This window comes from Osmia lignaria, unplaced genomic scaffold, assembly GCF_051020975.1.
Source record: "Osmia lignaria lignaria isolate PbOS001 unplaced genomic scaffold, iyOsmLign1 scaffold0016, whole genome shotgun sequence".
NCBI lineage: Eukaryota > Metazoa > Arthropoda > Insecta > Hymenoptera > Megachilidae > Osmia > Osmia lignaria.
The window spans coordinates 12,488,068-12,495,000 of NW_027478168.1; positions in this window are offsets into that span (position 1 = coordinate 12,488,068).

The window sequence follows — 6,933 nt, forward strand, 5'->3', positions numbered from 1 at the left end:
TCCGTATCTCTATTATGTTGGTGCGGCTTCGGAATTTTTAAATATCTTGATATATCTCGAAAACTACGCATCTGAAGCAAAAATATCATAGAACATAAAAAGTAGGAAACATAATTCTCTACAAAAAAGGTCTCTTAACATTTTGCCATAGCTCGCATCGTTTCCGAGATATTTGCAGATTTAGCTCAAGGGAAGGGGCCTGACGAACATATTTCGAGATATTTCTTCTTCTTGTTGTTCTTCTTCTGCACAGATAAGCTGGAACTAGCATTTGCAGCTCGCAATAGTTCAGAGTTATCTCACAGAAAGGGGCCACGGTGTTTCCGTATCTCTATTATGTTGGCGCGGCTTCGGAACTATTAAATATCTTAATATATCTCGAGAACTACGCATCTGATCAAAAAATAGCATAGAACATAAAAAGTAGGAAACTTAATTCTCTACAAAACGGGTCTCTTAACATTTTGCCATAGCTCGCATCGTTTCCGAGATATTTGCAGATTAACTCAAGCGAAGGGGCCTGACGGACATATTCCGAGATATTTCTTGTTCTTGTTGTGCTTCTTCTGCACAGCTAAGCTGAAAGTGGTATTTGCAGCTCGCAATAGTGCAGAGTTATCTCACAGAAAGGGGCCACGGTGTTTCTGTATCTCTATTATGTTGGTGCGGCTTCGGAACTTTTAAATATCTTGATATATCTCGAGAACTACGCTTCTGATCAAAAAATATCATAGAACATAAAAAGTAGGAAACTTAATTCTCTACAAAAAAGGTCTCTTAACATTTTGCCATAGCTCGCTTCGTTTCCGAGATATTTGCAGATTTATCTCAAGGGAAGGGGCCTGACGGACATATTTCGAGATATTTCTTCTTCTTGTTGTTCTTCTTCTGCACAGCTAAGCTGGAAGTGGCATTTGCAGCTCGCAAAGTGCAGAGTTATCTCAAAGAAAGGGGCCACGGTGTTTCTGTATCTCTATTATGTTGGTGCGGCTTCGGAACTTTTAAATATCTTGATATATCTCGAAAACTACGCGTCTGATCAAAAAATATCATAGAACATAAATAGTAGGAAACTTAATTTCCTACAAAAAAGGTCACTCAACATTTTGCCACAGCTCGCATCGTTTCCGAGATATTTGCCGATTTAGCTCAAAGGAAGGGGCCTGACGGACATATTTCGAGATATTTCTTCTTCTTGTTGATCTTCTTCTGCACAGCTAAGCTGGAAGTGGCATTTGCAGCTCGGAATAGTGCAGAGTTATCTCAAAGAAAGGGGCCACGGAGTTTCTGCATCTTTATTATGTTGGTGCGGCTTCGGAACTTTTAAATATCATGATATATCTCGAAAACTACGCATCTGATCAAAAAACATCATAGAACATGAATAGTAGGAAACTTAATTCTCTACAAAAAAGGTCTCTTAAGATTTTGCCATAGCTCGCATGGTTTCCGAGATATTTGCAGATATAGCTCAAAGGAAGGGGCCTGACGGACATATTTCGAGATATTTCTTCTTCTTGTTGTTCCTCTTCAGCACAGCTAAGCTGGAAGTGGCATTTCCAGCCCGCAATAGTGCAGAGTTGTCTCAAAGAAAGGATCCACGGTGTTTCTGTATCTTTATTATGTTGGTGCGGCTTCGGAACTTTTAAATATCTCGATATATCTCGAAAACTACGCATATGACCAAAAAATATCATAGAACATAAATAGTAGGAAACTTAATTTCCTACAAAAAAGGTGTCTCAACATTTTGCCAGAGCTCGCATCGTTTCCGAGATATTTGCAGATTTAGCTCAAAGGAAGGGGCCTGACGGACATATTTCGAGATATTTCTTCTTCTTGTTGTTCTTCTTCTGCACAGCTAAGCTGGAAGTGGCATTTGCAGCTCGCAATAGTGCAGAGTTATCTCAAAGAAAGGGGCCACGGTGTTTCTGTATCTCCATTATGTTGGTGCGGCATCGGAACTTTTAAATATCTTGATATATCTCGAAAACTACGCGTCTGATCAAAAAATATCATAGAACTTATATAGTACGAAACTTAATTTCCTACAAAAAAGGTCTCTTAAGATTTTGCCACAGCTCGCATCGTTTCCGAGATATTTGCAGATATATCTCAAAGGAAGGGGCCTGACGGACATATTCCGAGATATTTCTTGTTCTTGTTGTGCTTCTTCTGCACAGCTAAGCTGGAAGTGGCATTTGCAGCTCGCAATAGTGCAGAGTTATCTCAAAGAAAGGGGCCACGGTGTTTCTGTATCTCTATTATGTTGGTGCGGCTTCGGAACTTTTAAATACCTTGATATATCTTGAGAACTATGCATCTGATCAAAAAATATCATAGAACATAAATAGTAGGAAATTTAATTTCCTACAAAAAAGATCTCTTAATATTTTGCCATAGCTCGCATTGTTTCCGAGATATTTGCAGATTTAGCTCAAGGGAAGGGGCCTGACGGACATATTCCGAGATATTTCTTGTTCTTGTTGTGCTTCTTCTGCACAGCTAAGCTGGACCTGGCCTTTGCAGCTCGCAATAGTGCAGAGTTATCTCGCAGAAAGGGGCCACGGTGTTTCCGTATCTCTATTATGTTGGTGCGGCTTCGGAACTTTTAAATATCTTGATATATCTCAAAAACTTTGCATCTGATCAAAAAATATCATAGAACATAAAAAGTGGGAAACTTAATTCTCTACAAAAAAGGTCTCTTAACATTTTGCCATAGCTCGCATCGTTTCCGAGATATTTGCAGATTTAGCTCAAGGGAAGGGGCCTGACGGACATATTCCGAGATATTTCTTGTTCTTGTTGTGCTTCTTCTGCACAGCTAAGCTGGACCTGGCATTTGCAGCTCGCAATAGTGCAGAGTTATCTCACAGAAAGGGGCCACGGTGTTTCTGTATCTCTACTATGTTGGTGCGGCTTCGGAACTTTTAAATATCTTAATATATCTCGAGAACTACGCATCTGATCAAAAAATATCATAGAACATAAAAAGTAGGAAATTTAACTCTCTACAAAAAGCGTCTCTCAACATTTTGCCATAGCTCGCATCGTTTCCGAGATATTTGCAGATTTAGCTCAAAGGAAGGGGCCTGACGGACATATTCCGAGATATTTCTTGTTCTTGTTGTGTTTCTTCTGCACAGCTAAGCTCGAACTGGCATTTACAGCTCGCAATAGTTCAGAGTTATCTCACAGAAAGGTGCCACGGTGTTTCCGTATCTCTATTATGTTGGTGCGGCTTCGGAACTATTAAATATCTTAATATATCTCGAGAACTACGCATCTGATCAAAAAATATCATAGAACATAAAAAGTAGGAAACTTAATTCTCTACAAAACGGGTCTCTTAACATTTTGCCATAGCTCGTATCGTTTCCGAGATATTTGCAGATTAACTCAAGCGAAGGGGCCTGACGGACATATTCCGAGATATTTCTTGTTCTTGTTGTGCTTCTTCTGCACAGCTAAGCTGGACCTGGCATTTGCAGCTCGCAATAGTGCAGAGTTATCTCACAGAAAGGGGCCACGGTGTTTCTGTATCTCTATTATGTTGGTGCGGCTTCGGAACTTTTAAATATCTTGATATATCTCGATAACTACGCATCTGATCCAAAAATATCATAGAACATAAATAGTAGGAAACTTAATTTCCTACAAAAAAGATCTCTTAATATTTTGCCATAGCTCGCATTGTTTCCGAGATATTTGCAGATTTAGCTCAAGGGAAGGGGCCTGACGGACATATTCCGAGATATTTCTTGTTCTTGTTGTGCTTCTTCTGCACAGCTAAGCTGGAAGTGGTATTTGCAGCTCGCAATAGTGCAGAGTTATCTCACAGAAAGGGGCCACGGTGTTTCTGTATCTCTATTATGTTGGTGCGGCTTCGGAACTTTTAAATATCTTGATATATTTCGAAAACTACGCATCTGATCAAAAAATATGATAGAACATAAAAAGTAGGAAACTTAATTCTCTACAAAAAAGGTCTCTTAACATTTTGCCATTGCTCGCATCGTTTCCGAGATATTTGCAGATTTAGCTCAAGGGTAGGGCCCAGACCCTTCTGCGCACACCGCCGCGACCCTCCTACTCGTCAGGGCTTAATGGAGGACCAAATTTTGTCCAGCCCCACTTGCCACTGACGGCGGAGTATAGGCGCGACGCTTCAGCGCCAGCCATTTTCAGGGCTAGTTGCTTCGGCAGGTGAGTTGTGACACACTCCTTAGCGGATTCCGACTTCCATGGCCACCGTCCTGCTGTCTTAAGCAACCAACGCCTTTCATGGTATCCCATAAGCGTCGACTTAGGCGCCTTAACTCTGCGTTTGGTTCATCCCGCAGCGCCAGTTCTGCTTACCAAAATTGGCCCACTTGGCACTCTGATCCAATAATAAAATCTCATGGCTTCATTTGATGCAAGCAAGCCAGAGATCTCACCCATTTAAAGTTTGAGAATAGGTTGAGGTCGTTTCGGCCCCAAGGCCTCTAATCATTCTCTTTACCAGATGAGACTCGCAATAACGTTCGAGCGAGTGCCAGCTATCCTGAGGGACACTTCGGAGGGAACCAGCTACTAGATGGTTCGATTAGTCTTTCGCCCCTATACCCAGTTCCGACGATCGATTTGCACGTCAGAATTGCTACGGACCTCCATCAGGGTTTCCCCTGACTTCGTCCTGACCAGGCATAGTTCACCATCTTTCGGGTCCCAACGTGTACGCTCTAGGTGCGCCTCTTCTCGCAATGAGAACGAGACGCCCCGGGAGTGCGAGGCCTAATCGTAACGAGGCCCATCCTCCCTAGGTCGACGCAGAGGACGACATTCACTTTCATTTCGCCTTTAGGTTTATTTATATCCCAATGACTCGCGCACATGTTAGACTCCTTGGTCCGTGTTTCAAGACGGGTCCTGAGAGTACCCAAAGCAATAGCGTCGCCGACCGGTAATTCAAAGCTTGGCCAGTCCAAGGACTCCTCCTGCTAACAGCTGGCCAGACCCGGGGACGGCGCATAGTCCGTACATCCGGGTAATTATAATTGAACCTAGCTTGCGGCGGTCCTGACGCACACACATTCGAAAATGGATTGGTTGCGGCCTGATACCGTCTGAGTACCGTCGCGCAGTCGGCCAGGCAACCGAGGGTCTGTCACGAACACCGTTAAGGTGACGGACAGGCTCCGCCTCGGACCGTAGACCGACACGCAACGGGTCGCGACGTTCTACTAGGGGAGAAGTGCACGACTACCTCGCCGGAACGTTCGCCGAAGGTGGTGTGCCCTCGCTAATGGAACCCGAAGGTCCATCCGGGGCATCGCGCACCAACGGGAGCCAGCGTTGTTGACGATGAATCTCCCCATTCGATCTTTTGGGTTTCTCAGGTTTACCCCTGAACGGTTTCACGTACTCTTGAACTCTCTCTTCAAAGTTCTTTTCAACTTTCCCTCACGGTACTTGTTCGCTATCGGTCTCGTGGTCGTATTTAGCCTTAGATGGAGTTTACCACCCACTTAGGGCTGCACTCTCAAGCAACCCGACTCTAAGAAGAGATCCTCCCGAAACGCGTACCGGTCACTACGGGCCTGGCACCCTCTATGGGTAAATGGCCCCATTCAAGATGGACTTGGACGCAATTCGATGTCTCGAGATAAACGGATCCTCCTGAACACTACATTTCCCAGCGGCGGTACCGCGGGATTCAGTGCTGGGCTCATTCCTGTTCGCTCGCCGCTACTAAGGAAATCCTAGTTAGTTTCTTTTCCTCCGCTTAATAATATGCTTAAATTCAGCGGGTAATCTCGCCTACTCTGAGGTCGTCAATTTCTTTGGTTTCATCGAAAGGTGAATAATGATGCTCGATGCAAAAAAAAAAAAAATAAACGAAAAGAAGCAAAAAAGCAAACACGTAGAGAAACTGTGCGTGAATCAACCTTTCGCATATTCAATTTTTCCTCCTCTCTCGTTTCAAAATGTTTGTATTTATCGTTCGATGAAACGAGCACAAGAGGGAAAAAAAAGTTGAGACACGACGTTCCCATAATTTTCGTGTTATTTCCTTTTTGCTTCAAACATTTTGCGGACTGCAGCTTCGTCGTATTGCTTTTATCAATTTTTAACAATTTCAAAGCGAAGACAACTCGCAAGACGATCCATTTCGTCTCGATTCAATTTTAACGTCCGTCCGTATTATTTTTTGTTCCACAAGAGATTTCGAATAGGTTTCTTTATTTATCATCCCTTCTTTTCGAGCGCCACGGAAGCAAGAGGAAAAGCAAGAGCGAGAGAACATTTCGCGTATACTTCATTTAACAATTTTAACCAACACGCGATGTACTCCACACACCTCTTAGATTTAACAACTGCTTTTCTCTTCTTCTCCCCTTAGCGCAAGGGTAAACCCCATTTGTCTCTTCTTTGGAACGCAACAAAGCTTTCGAGGACTGGACGACCGAGCGATGGTCGCGCGGTCTTCGCTTATCTTTAACAAACGAAGTAGTCCGTATGTATTCTAAATGTTGAAGCCTCCTAGAGCTTTAAGCCATGCGAGACATTGAAATGCTGTTTTAACGGGAGCATGCATAATTGCTGCAAACATACTTTTATCACAAGTTCTAGCCACGCCACGGAGGCTTCGAAGTTCCTTCACCATTCGCTTTCCTCTCTTTTGTTACACAGTTTCAGACTACGATCAGGGGTACCGAAACGCTGTATTGATTGTAAACAACCATTTTTATCTTGGAGCGGAGCGTTCCTTTACTCGTTAGATTTGTCTTGTCGCGTGTGTATTCGCTTTCTCGACGCTTTTTAACCATTTAACTTGTTTAGCGAAGCTAAACGCACAGACAGACAAAAAAAAAGGAACAGCATCGCGCGTCAAACAGCGACGACCCATCTGAAGCGATCTTTCATTTATACACCGTTTGTAAACAG